The sequence below is a fragment of the Calliphora vicina genome, chromosome 2, assembly GCF_958450345.1.
Source record: "Calliphora vicina chromosome 2, idCalVici1.1, whole genome shotgun sequence".
Classification (NCBI taxonomy): Eukaryota; Metazoa; Arthropoda; class Insecta; order Diptera; family Calliphoridae; genus Calliphora; species Calliphora vicina.
The window spans coordinates 21199807-21216216 of NC_088781.1; the positions used below are offsets into that span (position 1 = coordinate 21199807).

The 16410-nt window shown below is 29.8% G+C and overlaps 2 non-coding genes across 2 annotated transcripts; both read left to right on the top strand.

Moving 5' to 3' along the window:
• The first annotated feature begins 3995 nt into the window (after window positions 1–3995).
• LOC135952763 (U5 spliceosomal RNA) lies at window positions 3996–4118 on the top strand. The gene has a single exon (XR_010576126.1). It is a non-coding gene; the product is annotated as a U5 spliceosomal RNA (small nuclear RNA).
• A 682-nt stretch (window positions 4119–4800) lies between these two features.
• Window positions 4801–4923, top strand: LOC135952762 (U5 spliceosomal RNA). Its single transcript, XR_010576125.1, has one exon. It is a non-coding gene; the product is annotated as a U5 spliceosomal RNA (small nuclear RNA).
• The last annotated feature ends 11487 nt before the right edge of the window (window positions 4924–16410 follow it).

The window sequence follows — 16410 nt, forward strand, 5'->3', positions numbered from 1 at the left end:
TTTTTTGGCATTTCTTTTTTTTTCAATGAAAATGAAAAATATTCACAAATCAAGTTGGTTGTTGTAATAGCAATTCTTGTTCTTTGGTTGGCGTTGTAATAATGTTGCAGGGATGGTTTCACTGAGGCTCCTGATAGAAGTAAATTGTGATTTGTGAGCGAGATTTCGAAGATATAATTATAAAGATTCTTATCCCTTGAAAAAAGTTGTATACTTATCTTCCCTAAGACTTATTGTTAGCTTTTCATAAACTTCAACTATAAGATCTTACTATTTCCTTAAAGAGAAACACTCTGACTGCAATAAAAATGCCTTCATTAGGATTGGAAAGGTAGCATAAGTGGGCTTGGGTCCATAAATATGTACTTTCTGATACCCCAAAATGATGATGTTCCGGACCTTAACATTTTCTATATGTGGTTCGATACTGAAAAAACACCATGTAAGAATGAACAAATCCATCCATGATATACCCATTACGTCTTGCAGAAATGGACTGTTCTATGTCGCACTCTTTAGCTGTATTAGGGTAAAGACAGATGAGGTATTACACTGTCTTTTCCTTGTCTTCATAATGACAACTTCCGCATAAGCCATTAGGAGTAGGATTAAATCTCTTCGAATGACCATTAAACTTATTAAACATCTAGGAGACTTTTAAACTTTGACATCAAGAATTTAGTCAAAGTAGACCATCTGGTGTTAGGAGACCCATAAAGTTTCGCTGTAAAATTGGCTTACGGCATAAAAGCTGAACACCACCTAAATAGTCGATTCCTTTATCTTGACGACGAATAGCTGTGCAAGTTCATTCTCATTAAAAGAGGCTTAGAATTTGGATATCATCTAGACACTAGAGAAAGATTTACTGGCAGTTGTACTGTCAGTATCTCAGTCTGCATAGCGCAATTTGATCTTGCTGACAAAGGTCATCCTCAAAGCGGTAGCTATCTTTTAAACCAACAAGGATATAATGCTGGAGAATATAAAAAAATTACTGTATAGCTATCAGTATCATAATTTTTTGGCACATTATTATTGCCTCTTTCCTCTAGGACCTCCTGTTAACTATATATGAGTCATTTTAGATTTTTCTAAATATGAGTGATCATTGTTATTTTGCCACTAGGACCGCTTAGTAAGGATCAATGAGTGATTTGAAAGTTTTCATATAAATGCCGATATTTGGATATATGACTGATTTCTAGCATCTCTTGTTAACGATAAAAATCAATATCTAGTGGGAAATATGAGTGATCACAGATTATTGCCCTTTTTCCTCTAGGACCTCTTAATATGGATATATGACTGATTTTGGATTTTTTAATATTGTAATAAGAGCTCTTGTTAGCGGTCTATTAGTGATATACGATTTTTCATATAAAAATCAATATTTGGAGGGAAATATGAGTGATTACAGATTATTGCATTTTTCCTCTTGTTAACGATATATGAGTGATTTGTTAATACAAAAATCAATATTTGGTGGGAAATATGATTATTCAGATTATTGTCCTTTTTTCTCTACGACTTATTATTAACGATCTATGATTGATTTTAGATTTTTCATATAAAAATCAATATTTGGAAGGAAATATGAGTGATCACTGATTATTGTCCTTTTTCCTCTAAGACTTCTTGTTAGCGACCTATGAGTGATAAAATCCATAGTTTGTGAGAAATATGAGTAATCGCAGATTACAGTTCTTTTTCTCTAGGGTTTCTTTCATAAGGATATATGAGTGATTTTAGGTTTTTCAGATTATTGTCTTTTTTCCCCTAGTATCTCTAAACATCGATATTTGGTGGGAAGTTTGAGTGGACAAAGATTATTTTTGTTTTTCTTATAGGACCTCTTATTAAAGATCTACCTAGATCTAGTGATTTTAGATTTTTTTTATAAAAATCAATATTTTGTGGGAAATTTGAGTGATCGCAGATCATTGCTTCTAAGACCTATATTTTTTGAGAAATATAGATGATCACAGATTATTTTTCATTTTCTCTAGGGTCTCTTAACCCTAAGTTACTCGCAACTGATTTGATTGATACAGACAAACATTTTTTTATTGTGAATTTTTTTAATCACCCTAATTTTTAAGCTATTTTTTGATAAAATTATATTTTTACTGCAATTTATTTGTATTACTCTTTTAAATACATTGCATTTAATATTGGTTTTATGTTTTCGAAATAAAAAGTGAAGAGATTATTTTCAAACGCGCCTTTTTTTATTGATATCAATTTGATACATTGCGACTAGACTCGACTGAAAATGATTGCGACTAACGGAGGGTTCATAAAGATATATGAGTGATTTTAGATTTTTCGTATAAAAATCAATATTTGGAAGGAAATATGAGTGATCACAGATTAGTACCCTTTTCCTCTAGGGTCTCTTGTTAACGATATATGAGTAAGTTTTAATTGTTCATGCAAAAATCAATATTTGGTGGGAATATGAGTGATCACAGATCATTTTCCTCAAGGACCTCTAATTAAAGATCTACGAGTAATTTTAGATTTTTCGTATAAAAATTAATATCTGATTTGAAATATGAGTGATCACAGCTTGTTAATGGAAATAGGAGTGATCACAGGGTATTGCTTTTTTTCCTCGAGGATCTCTTGTTAAATATATATGGCTGATTATAGATTTTTCATGTAATACTCAATATTTGAAGGAAATATGAGTAGACACATGATATAGCATTTTTCCTCTAGGACTTCTTAATAAGGATTTTAGATTTTTCATATAAAAATCGATACTTAGTGGGAAATACAGATGATTGCCCTATTTCCTCTATGATTTTAGATTTTTCATAAAAAATCGATATTTGGTGCGAAATATAAGTGATCACAGATCACTTTTTCCTCAATGAGCTCTTAATAAGAATTTATGAGTGATTTTAGTGATTTTTCATTTGTAGATCTATTTGTAAATTTAGATGACTTATAACTCATGCGAGTGTACAACGTCAGTTGTGAATTGAATAAAAAATTGCAGTTCTGCATAGCTGGGAAAATATATGCATATAAGTATAACGTGGCACTGCTCTGGTCCTTGTGATTTTTCTACATAATTTTTAATATTTGCAATGTTTTGGCATGTTATTTTTTGCATTGTTTCTAAAATCGTATGAATGTTATATTTTTAGAAATGAAAAAAATCATTGAACAAAAGTGTTTTTTTCCTTGGAATATGCCAACACCAAAAGGGAAAGGAAAATTTAGCAAGTGATAATGGTTAAGGCACTGAATTACAACGAATTTCAAGCACAGTACACAATGTACATTTGAACTAAATAATTATGATTTAACTTTAAGTTTGAAAACTGCCAATCTATCGCCCCTTTCAAAAATGATAAATGATAAAATCGTGTTTGGTTTTTTATAACTGTAAGTATATCGTTACCATTAAAAATAACTAGGTATTAAGAAAATGAGGATAAAATGTTTAAGCTTTGATAAAATATTATAAATATATTATATAGATTAGTGACTTAGGCATAAAGCAATGTTTAGTATGATGATTATTTTTTTAATATGCGAAATATGCACTAAAAAATTAAAAATAAAAATAAAAATTTTAAACAATCTACTTTTTTTCCTCGTTCTAAACATCTTCACGGGAAAAACTTATCAATAAAAAATACGCTATTCTTTAAAAAGCATGTACTATGTTTACACTACTGCAAGCAATCCAGGTTCTTGTATTAACTACTAGTTCGTGTAAAAAAGGGTTGCATGATAAATATCGGGCTACAATAAGTTGTTGTTTTTAATTATTCATATGAATTCAGTAAGATAAAAAGATTCTTAAGATCCAAGAAACAAAATCATCCCTTATTGGCTGTCTTGGTTTATGTAGAAACATTTTAAGTGCAACCCCTTAAAAGTTTGTAATATTCTGGAAATGTTTAAAATTATGCTCATAATTCTCATTTAGTTTATATATATTTTTGTATATAATATTCAAGATACACAGTTTCAAATTACTCTGGCTTCTCTTCAGTTGTCGAATAAATCTTTCGCCTTTTACTAAAGATTTCCGTGGAGAGGAGCAGCTCAAATGAGTCTAAAATAAACTTTTTTGAAGATCCTCCTTAAAGAGGATCATAAATGATAAATTTCACTAAAAATCCAAGAACAAAAGTTTAAAATAATTGTAATTTTTTAATGTATCAACATCAAAAAGAACTTGATAACTCTTACCATAAAACGCATAAAACGGAAGGAGAGAGTGAAATATTACTCTCTTTTCACACATACGGGTGATACAAAAACAAAATACATGCAATACATTCTCATGAATTAGGTTTCAGACAACAGACTTAGGTTTTTGGCTCTCAATTACCTATCTAGTTGTTGTCTATGACTCTTACCCCCATTAACTCGAAGCCTTCTTATACGTTAACTAATAGTTATACTGTCGGTTAAAATTATTTTTGTATGAAAATTGTCAGTATAACTTTTAGTTAAAACATAACCAGGCTTCGTATTAATGGGGGTTAGATACTAATTTCTCCTTTTGAAGACCCTTACTACACAAACATCTTATGTTCAGTAAGATAAAAAGATTCGTTAAATTGTTGCGTGTCTTGAATAATACGAATATTTTTATATGTATGCAAAGAAACAAAAACATCCCATATTGGTTTTCTTGGATTTTATAGACACAATTTAAGAACAACCCCTAAAATATTTGTAATATTCTTGAATTGTTTAAAATGATGCTTATAATTCTCATTTAGTTTATATATATTTTTATATAAAATATTCAAGATATACAGTTTCAAATTACTCTGGCTTCTCTTCAGTTGTCGAATAAATCTTTCGCCTTTTACTAAAGATTTCCGTGGAGAGGAGCAACACGAATGAGTCTAAAATAATTTTTTTTGAAGATCCTTTTTAAAAAGGATCATAAATTATAAATTTTACTACAACTCAAAGAAAAAAAGTTCAAATTAACATCGAAAGGAACTGAGGAATTCTTAGATATTATTTTCTCCTTTTGAAGTCGTTTACTTCACAAACATCTCACGTTCTGTTAGAAATACTACAATTTGTACTCCAACTACTTTGAACTTGCATACAAGACTCTCTACTTGCATTCTCTATTGCTATTTCCATTGCCTGATGTTTTTCTTATACGAATATTCTTACTGCAAGTCGTATTATTGCTTACGTTTCATCTGTATTTGTTTTACTTGTTTTTTTTTTTAATTTTTCTATGCATTTCGCAGCTTTGGCATGATGATAAATGAAAAGTAGTATTCAAGTGTAAAGAGAACAAAGATTAATTTGCACCTGAGGCGAAAATAAGTCAAAAACTTTTTATATTTCCATGTATTTTTTCAAGCATTACTAAATAAGTGCTGATCCTTAGTAAATGCAGAGTAAAAAAATAATAAACTATACGACGCTGATGAAGTCTATAAGATGTAATGGAAAAAGAAATTTAAACAAACACCTTGTTAAAAAGGAAACGGTAGTTGAAATTGAAAAAAATTATTTGTTAATACAAGGTTTTGTATTAACATGTTTTTAATAATGACTTATAAATGTTTAAAGTAGAGAGAGAGCTGAGATATGGATATACTTAGTCTAATTGTTAATATTAGACTTCATCGTTTCATATTTAAAAACTAGATTCTTTCAATAAAGTTTCTTAGGATCCTCCAGCTAAAGTTGGCGAGGAGGGTTAAGACCGATATCAGACTCCGCACGTAGTGCGCCGATCTAATTCCGGCAAAAGCAGGACAGACACAGAAAAAAATTTTCAGAGGTTTCGATATTTTCCCCACATGACCTACATTAGATTCTGCACAGTCCATTTGTTATAGCTGTGTTCTTGAAGCAGAATGTCCTGTTGAAATGCGTAGAACTCTACTAATTTCGGATTTGTCCATTTTGAGAAGGTTCCTCTTCCTATCTTCATTCGGGTTACCCCATAAGATTCTTGTGGTCCTACCCACTGTTTCGCTAAAACAGAGAGTCACGAGAGCTTTTCTTGCTCATTTTTATCAAATCCGCTCTTGTTGTCTCGAACGATTTTGAATTGTTCGAATTTGTCTCAGCGAGTTCCCTACCTATAATGGCGAGGTTGTTGGCACGTTTATTGTCTACTACCCCAGAGTGGCCCTGCAGCCAGATGATGCGTAGCCTAGATGACTAGTCGATTAATGCTCTTTTTATACCCTTCGTGAGAAGGGTATATATAAGTTTGTATTTCCATTTTTAATTTCCACAATATAATTTTCCGACCCTATAAAGTAAATGTATTCTGGATCCTTATAGATAGCGGAGTCGATTAAGCCATGTTCGTCTGTCTGAAATTAATTTTCTGAAGACCCCAGATATCTTCGGGATCCAAATCTTCAATAAATCTGTCAGACATGCTTTCGAGAAGTTTTCTATTTAAAATCAGCAAAATCGGTCCACAAATGGTTAAGATATGAGGAAAAAGCCAGGACAACCTCGATTTTTGACCTATATCTGGATTACTAAGTCATTAATATAGACAATATGAATATCCAATAATAGATATTTCAAAGACCTTTGCAACGACGTACATAAGACCATAGTAAGTTGGAAGTACAATGGGTCAAAATCGGAAAAAATATTTTTTTAACCCGAATTTTTTTTTCACAAAAAAAATTAAAAAACAAAAAAAAATAAATTTTAAATTTAAAAAATTTTAAAATAATTCGAAAAAATTTTTTTCCAAAAAATTAAAAAAACAACTTTGGAAAAAAAAATTTTTGTTTACCTAAAAATATTTAAAATTTGTATTTTGAAGTATAATTTGGTGAAGGGTATATAAGATTCGGCACAGCCGAATAATAGATATTTCAAAGACCTTTGCAACGACGTACATAAGACCATAGTAAGTTGGACCTACAATGGGTCAAAATCGGGAAAAATATTTTTTAAACCGAATTTTTTTTTCACAAAAAAAAAAATTAAAAAACAAAATTTTTTTTTTAAATTTAAACAAAAGTTTAAAATTTAAAAAAAAATTTTTCCAAAAAATTAAAAAATCAACTTCAGAAAAAAAATAAAATTTTTTTACCTAAAAATATTTAAAACTAGTTTACCGGTTCGCCCGGTAGCATTTACTAATGTTATGCATTAAACACATTCAAGAGGCTACACGACTACACGGACACAAATTCTGCTGGCTGGAGTTGTAGTCGTGTGTCAGCTACTGAATTATTTTAAAGACGACAGCTACAAAGTAAACAGCTGATTTATAATTCAGTGGTGCCACTTCAATAAAAAATAACCGTACAAAATTCCAAAGTAATTAAGATTTAAACAATTATTTTGAGTAAACATATATATATGGTTATAATTAATTATGTACCTGTTATTAATTTACATCAATATGGTTATCAAAAACTTCTCTTAATTAAGTAAAAAAAAATATATTTTTTTTAAGCACTCATTTGATTTACATTTTTTATTATATTAGCAACACTATTTCTGCTTTGTAGTTGACAGAAATAGAAATTAGTTTAATTCGGCTACATCGACATGTGTAGTCGTGTGGCCGTGTAGCTGTGCTGTCGTCAAAATAATCGTCTTCATATAAACGTGTGCATTTTATTTTTGACAGATTGAAGTTGGTAGCCTGCTGTCTTGAATGTGTTTAATGCATTAGTTCTTCAAGTTAAATATCTAAATTTGTACTGCATACTTTAGGGAGCTTTTTTATTACATTTTAACGGACTCAAAAAAAAAATTCCGAGTTTTACCCTTAATTTCGAATCGAATAAAAAAAAAATCAGCAAATCGCGCCAGCCGTTATCACGTGATGCCATTTTTATATACATATATAGATTTGTATTTTGAAGTATAATTTGGTGAAGTGTATATAAGATTCGGCACAGCCGAATATAGCTCTCTTACTTATTCAGTTCAATGTTGTTCACGATTCAACATATGTGGTCATTATCCTTATTGGTCGAGATTCCGTTTGACCAATAGCAAGGGTTATGTTTTACTTCGTTATACTATGATTGATACACATATTGTACTAGCGATATCCACTATATGAGTAGGGATCATTCACTGAGTAATAGTTTAGGTAAAAAACTAATTTAAATATAAACGATATTTAAACTAGCGAATACTGCTAAGCCTAGAATCTTACTATTATTAGTATTCATTTATTATTTATTATTAAATACTTTATTATTATTCTTAATAAAAACTTCACATCTTATATAAATTCTCATAAATAAAATCACTGCATAAGTTTTACAAATCCCTGCTTCCATAGTTTATGTGTGTCTTCAAATAAATTCCGAATTTCTATAAATATTACTGCTACTACAACTACTATTTGATATTTCTTTATAGCTTAAATCATCACTACAATACAAGAAAAAAACATTTTATTACATTACTACGTATTATAATCCCAAAACAATAAGTCCCATATGTCTTTTTAATACTATTGGTCAATTATCTCGGCAATAAAATAAGTTACGAGCTCACCACTGCATGTTTTGATACCAACCACATTTTATTGGTTTTTATTAAGTCTATAAAAAAATTGGTTACAGCAAATGTAAGCATGTATGTTTGTTTGTATGTATATGTCAACATTTTCAAATCTGTGTTGGTATTTATTGTGTTTGTAGATGTGTGCAAACGAATAAAAATTGCTAAACAAACAATATTTCATTATAATAAGACTACTTGATTGTGGTAATCGTAAATTGTATGGAGAATAAATTGAAAAAAAATAAAACTGAATAAAACCGAAGCAGAAACAAGTGACTTTTTGTATGCAGTCAGCCAGCCACAGGATGTTTAAAAGAAATCGTATATGAAAAGTACAGTAAAATGACAATAAATTTAAATTGTGGTCTTAACAAAATCAAATAAGTTGTTTTTTTCTCTGCTCTTGTATTTTATCCTTTTATAACCCAGCAAAAGTTGATAAAATTATTGTCAGGTTTAATTTAAATTTTGAAATTAAATAAGGTAATTTATTTAGAAATGCTGTACATTGCATTATGTAATCAAGCATACATATTTTCACACAAGACTTTAGTTACACATCGCACCAAAATCGAAACAAATTTAGAGGCTTATTAAACCACTACACAATTTTGATGTATTGTGGATCCAGAAGTACAAATATGGTCCAAATTTTAAATTCTATAGAGAATTTTTTTATGTAAAATTGTGAAACAAAAAATAATTTTTTTACATGAGAATGGCAAATTTTTTTGTTTTAAAAAAATCATGAAAAATCGAAAACGGCAGAAATGGTTCGGATTTATTGCTTCACCGCAAAGCCACATGTTATAGTAACAAATTCGGATTTATTCACAATTAAAAATATTTTTGATCTGCAAATACCCAGTAGACCGTGCCTTTAGTACATCCTTAATGACAGCTGCAAGATCATAGGCTGTTGAATAAAAAATCAAGCAAAATCACAATCATTATTGTTATATAGTTCACTAGTTCCAACGCTATCTAATATATTAGTAAGTATTATGTTGGAAATCTTCGAGCAAATGGTTTTTCTTTTAATACCACGTTAACTAAAACCACGTTTACTAAAACCAGGTTTACTAAAACCACGTTTACTAAAACCACGTTTACTAAAACCACATTTACTAAAACCACGTTAACTAAAACCACGTTTACTAAAACCATGTTAACTACAACCACGTTTACTAAAAAACCACGTTAACTAAAACCACGTTAAGTTAAACCAGGTTTACTAAAACCACGTTAAGTTAAACCAGGTTTACTAAAACTACGTTAACTAAAACCAAATTTACTAAAATCAGGTTTACCAAAACCACCTTAACTAAAACCACGTTAACTTAAACCACGTTTACTAAAACCAAGTTTACTAAAACTAAGTTTACTAAAACCACGTTAACTTAAACCATGTTTACTAAAACCAAGCTTACTAAAGCCAGGTTTACTAAAATCACGCTAACTATAACCAGGTTTACTAAAACCAAGTTTACTAAAGCCAGGTTTACTAAAACCACGTTTATTAAAACCACGTTTACTAAAACCACGTTTACTAAAACCACGTTAACTAAAACCACGTTAACTAAAACCACGTTAACTAAAACCACGTTAACTAAAACCATGTTTACTAAAACCACGTTTACTAAAACCACGTTTACTAAAACCACGTTTACTAAAACCACGTTAACTAAAACCACGTTTACTAAAACCACGTTAACTAAAACCACGTTAACTAAATCCAAGTTTACTAAAACCACGTTAACTAAAACCACGTTAACTAAAACCACGTTAACTAAAGCCACGTTTACTAAAACTACGTTTACTAAAACCACGTTTACTAAAACCACGTTAACTAAAGCCACGTTTATTAAAGCCACGTTTACTAAAACCACGTTAACTTAAACCACGTTTACTAAAACCATGTTCACTACAACCACGTTTACTAAAACCACGTTAACTGAAGCCACGTTTACTAAAACTACGTTTACTAAAACAAAGTTTTCTAAAACCACGTTTACTAAAACCACGTTAACTAAAACCACGTTTACTTAAACCAAGTTTACTAAAATAAAGTTTACTAAAACCACGTTTAATAAAACCAAATTAACTAAAACCACGTTTACTAAAATCAAATTTTTCTACTATAACCAAGTTTTTCTACTAAAACCCCGATTTTTTGAACCACGTTTTTCTACTTAAACTAAGTTTTTCTACTAAAACCAAGTTCTCTACTAAAACCACGTTTTTCTACTTAAACCAAGTTTTTCTACTATGGAATCGTTACGATGAACAGTATCGTCTATATTATCGTTGACGGTAATATAGTGGAAGTATCATGCTTAACTGCTAGTCCCGATACTTGTGCATGTAAGAGCGGCCGAACTACGGATCGTCTAACATAAGGGATTAAGCGTGCTGCCTTCGCGGGTCGTTCTTTCAGCATAGTGTACGTTTGAAGAACATTATATGAGCGATCGTTAAATTGTCTGAAGCTGTGCCAGTCATGTTTCCTTGATGTAATAACGTCGCGTGATAACGTTTTTTCGATAGCCAATTATTGGTAATCATTTATGCTACAAACTGCAATATGCAGATAACTTGGCTATGTAAATATCGCTGGGTTTTCAAAATATCACAAATATACACACATAATCTTATATTGCGATATTTGTACTTGAACATTGTCTCCGTTTAAATCTAAATCAATGACGAAGACTAACATGAAAATCCTAACGATAAATTTGTGAATATTCCTTACTTTTTTTTATCTTGTTCTATTCTCCACATTTGTGTCGTTGTGTCGAATACTGACGCCTGCCATTTTGCATTATACAATTTTCGTTGAATATATTTTACAACAGCTTTTGCTGTAGCACTCAAACACAAACTTGTGAATGCTGTGATATCGAATGGGATAAAATCATATAAATTCAAGTGCAAGCGACAACAAAAATTCTTTAGAACGTAGCAGAGAATGAGTATGGAGATGGAGAAAAAAAAAGCAACGATTGAGAAAAAATGCTTTACAACAGCAAAATCTAAGTCAGTAGTCGTCGATATGTACGATACTACTGACACTTGTAGTCGTACACATGTGTTAAGCTGGTGTGTAGATGTCGATGGTTTTCACATACAAGATACAATTTAAAGAATGACATAAAAACCAATTCGAAAATAGCTGCAGCATACTTATGCACCAGTAGCAGTAGCAGCAGCAGCAATTGGAATAGAACTGGTATTTGTAAAACCAATAAACCACAATACGGATTCGTTACAAGGATGTGTCGCCTACCTCTAAATACAATTGAATGAAAAAATGTTTTTTAAAGTGATATTATAATTCACGTGAAGGTCCAAACTTAAAGGCATAAGAGAAAGTTAGGTATTGAAACTGAATGCCGAGATCTACCGAGACACGACTTGTGTGTCTTTATGATTTAATTTATTAATGCTAAACTAAATAAAACAAAGCTTGTGTGAGATATCATTCGCTAACATCGAGAAAATCTATACCACAGCTTCGCTTCCATGACTCTGGTGCATAAATCAAGCTGAATTTGATCGATGTCATGGATTATGTTGGCTTTGAGACTCGCTGTCACTTAAGAAAACAAGAAAACGTCTAACGGGTTAAAATCGCACGATATCGATATCCAGTTCACATCACCTACACGTTAAATGATCATGCCCTTAAATCGCTCGTGCAGAATGTCCAAGGTGACATGCGCTGCGTGGTGCCGTCATGTTGAAATCACAGGTTGTTGGTGTCTATATCATCCAATTCAGATCAAAAGAAGTTGGTAATTATCGACCTATAGCGATCACAGTTGAATGTATATCAAACAAAAAACTAAAATTTTGCGAAAATGAGCGAATTCACTTAATTGTAAATAAATTCGAAAATATTCCATAAATTTTTCTCATAAATATCTCCTTTTAATCCCCTTACATATGAGTTTACTATGAAGGAATAAATCTGAACAATTTCAACGGTTTTCGATTTTTCATGATTTTTTTAAAACAAAAAAATTTGCTATTTTCGCATAAAAAATATATTTTTGGCTTCAATTTCTTATTATAACTCCGAAACTACTGAACTGATTGAGATGCAATATGTATGTGAAAATTTTATCATAGCATGGGGAAAACGTTTTCAGAATTCAATCAATCGAAATAAGAACATTAACTACTCAATTTTATGTATATCAAACAAAAAACTAACATTTTTTGAAAATGAGCGAATTCACTTAATTTTGAATAAGTTCGAAAATATTCCATCAATTTTTATGATCAATATCTCATTTTGTTCCCATTACATGTGGCTTTCCGATAAAGTAATAAACCTAAACAATTTCTGAAGTTTTCGATTTTTCATGATTTTTTTAAAACTAAAAAATTAGGTATTTTCAAGTAAAAAATATATTTTTTGCTTTAATTTCTTATTATAACTCCGAAACTCCTAAGCCGATTGAAACGCAGTATATATGTAAAATATTAAGCATGGTATGGGGAAAACGTTTTCAGAATTCAGTCAATCGAAAGAAGAACATTAACTAGTCAATTTTATGTATATCGAACAAAAAACTAAAATTTTGTGAAAATGGGCGAATTCACTTAATTGTGAATAAATTCAAAAACATTCCATATAGTTTTATGATCGATATATAATTTTGTTCCTATTACATGTGGCTTTGTGATAAAGCAATAAATCTGAACAATTTCTACCGTTTTAGATTTTTCATGATTTTTTAAAACAAAATTTCTTTTTATTTTCACCTTAAAAATATATTTTTTGATTAAATTTGTAATTATAACTCCGAAACTACTGAGCCGATTGAAACGCAATATATATGTGAACATTTTTGCATAGCATGGGGAAAACGTTTTCGGAATTCAGTCAATCGAAAGAAGAACATTAACTGCTCAATTTTATGTATATCAAACATAAAACTAAAATTTTGTGAAAATGAGCAAATTCACTTAATTGTGAATAAATTCGAAAATATTCCATCAGGTTATATGACCGATATAGCATTTTATTTATATTATATGTGGCTTTGTGATAAAGCAATAAATCTGAATAATTTCTACCGTTTTCGATTTTTCATGAATTTTTAAAAACAAAAAAAATTGCTATTTTCACATAAAAAATATATTTTTGGCTTCAATTTGTTGTTATAACTCCGAAACTACTGATCTGATTGAAACGCAATATACATGTGAACATTTTTGCATAGCACGGGGAAAACGTTTTCGGAATTCAATCAATAGAAAGAAGAACATTAACCACTCAATTTTATGTATATCAAACAAAAAACTAAAATTTTGTGAAAATGAGCGAATTCACTTAATTATGAATAAATTCGAAAAGAATCCATAAATTTTTCTGATAAATATTTGATTTTGTTCCTATTACATGTGGCTTTCCGATAAAGCAATAAATCTGAACAATTTCCGAAGTTTTCGATTTTTCGTGATTTTTTTAAAACAAAAAAATTTGGTATTTTCAAGTAAAAAATATATTTTTTGTTTTAATTTCTTATTATAACTCCGAAACTCCTAAGCCGATTGAAACGCAATATATATGTAAAATATTAAGCATGGTATGGGGATAATGTTTTCAGAATTCAGTCAATCGAAAAAAGAACATTAACTAGTCAATTTTATGTATATCGAACAAAAAACTAAAATTTTGTGAAAATGGGCGAATTCACTTAATTGTGAATAAATTCAAAAACATTCCATCAAGTTTTATGATCAATATATCATTTTGTTCCTATTACATGTAACTTTGTGATAAAGCAATAAATCTGAACAATTTCAACCGTTTTCGATTTTTCATGATTTTTTAAAACAAAATTTTTTTTTATTTTCACCTTAAAAATATATTTTTTGATTAAATTTGTTATTATAACTCCGAAACTACTGAGCCGATTGAAACGCAATATATATGTGAACATTTTTGCATAGCATGGGGAAAACGTTTTCGGAATTCAGTCAATCGAAAGAAGAACATTAACTGCTCAATTTTATGTATATCAAACATAAAACTAAAATTTTGTGAAAATGAGCGAATTCACTTAATTGTGAATAAATTCGAAAATATTCCATCAGGTTATATGACCGATATAGCATTTTATTTATATTATATGTGGCTTTGTGATAAAGTAATAAATCTGAATCATTTCTACCGTTTTCGATTTTTCATGAATTTTTCAAAACAAAAAAAATTGCTATTTTCACATAAAAAATATATTTTTGGCTTCAATTTGTTGTTATAATTCCGAAACTACTGATCTGATTGAAACGCAATATATATGTGAAAATTGTAGCATAGCATGGGAAAAATGTTTTCAGAATTCAATCGAACGAAAGAAGAACATTAATTAGTCAATTTTATGTATATCAAACAAAAAACTAAAATTTTGTGAAAATGAGCGAAATCAGTTAATTGTGAATAAATTCGAAAATATTCCATAAATTTTTACGATCAATATCTCATTTTGTTCCCATTACATGTGGCTTTGCGATTAAGCAACAAATCTAAACAATTTCAGAAGTTTTCGATTTTTCATGATATTTTTAAAACAAAAAAATTAGCTATTTTCAAGTAAAAAATATATTTTTTGCTTCAATTTGTTATTATAACTCCGAAAGTATTGAGCCGATTAAAACGCAGTATATAAAAGAAATAAAGGCTATATAAATTTAAATTTTTCGAAGTTTATTTTAGTAATATCGGACTAAGGATTTTTGAGTTATCATTATGAGGAGAAAATTTATAATTTTACATAAATTTTTTTGTTTAAATCTCTCCATAAAATTTTAAAATTTTACCATTTTTGTACTTAGGCAGCCATGGTTTATCAAATCTATATAGTGCCTATTCAAGCCTTGTTTTGCTGTTGACTTGTATAATTATTGCTATAATTTAATTCATCAATAAAAACTCATTATTCTCTTTTACAACCACTCAAGCTAAAAACATTTTCAAATCTAATTTTCTCCAACGTTTGACTTTCCTGCTCTAAGCCACATTTTAGAAGAAACAACAGCAAAAAAAAAACGAGTGTATTCCAACTACTAAAATCCCATAAAACAGCTAAAAATAAACCAACAAGAACGAAAGAAAATCTTCTGTTTATGCTGCAATACAAACGAGAATGATAAAATGCCACACAAACCAAGTGCAGCAAAACAGTGGGCAAATTATAGAAAAAAAAATCACAAACACACACACATAAACCCACTTTAATCTCGTGAGCATTTCAGTTATAAATTTCAATTTCCGTTCCATTTAGTGGGTGGCAAATGAAATAACATTTTCATTTAACCTCTATGGCTTAAAAACATTTGTTTTCTTCGATTTCTTGCTAACAAACACAAAAAAAAGCAACAGCAATTTAAAGCAGAAAAAGCTGGAGCTTGCTTGCCACTGGCGTATTTTCAAACTAACACAACAGAAAAACTAAAACCAAAGGCAAAAAGCACACAACCAGATAGCAATAGCAACACACATATAGTTCTTTTAACTCAATAGATTATAGATCGAAAATGTTTATAGTATATAGCAGTATATTGTAGTATATTTTGTTTTTGCTTAAAAACCAGCTGCTTCAGCTCAACATCCGGCATAAACAGCTCAAGTCCCTGTGACCCACAAAATATTGTTGTACATGGCGCATTAAAGTCATGCTGTCAGAGTGTATGTTACAGATTTCATTTTGTATTTTATAGACTTGTTATAGCAGTTGCTTGTTTTAGTATTTGTGACATGGTTTGTGTTGTTTTTATTTTCATTTTTTTTAGTTCAATACTGATTAAATTTTTAAAGGATCATTTTAATCTAGGTTTACTATGTATGACCTAAATTTGTAGCAGAATATTGTAAAGAGAATT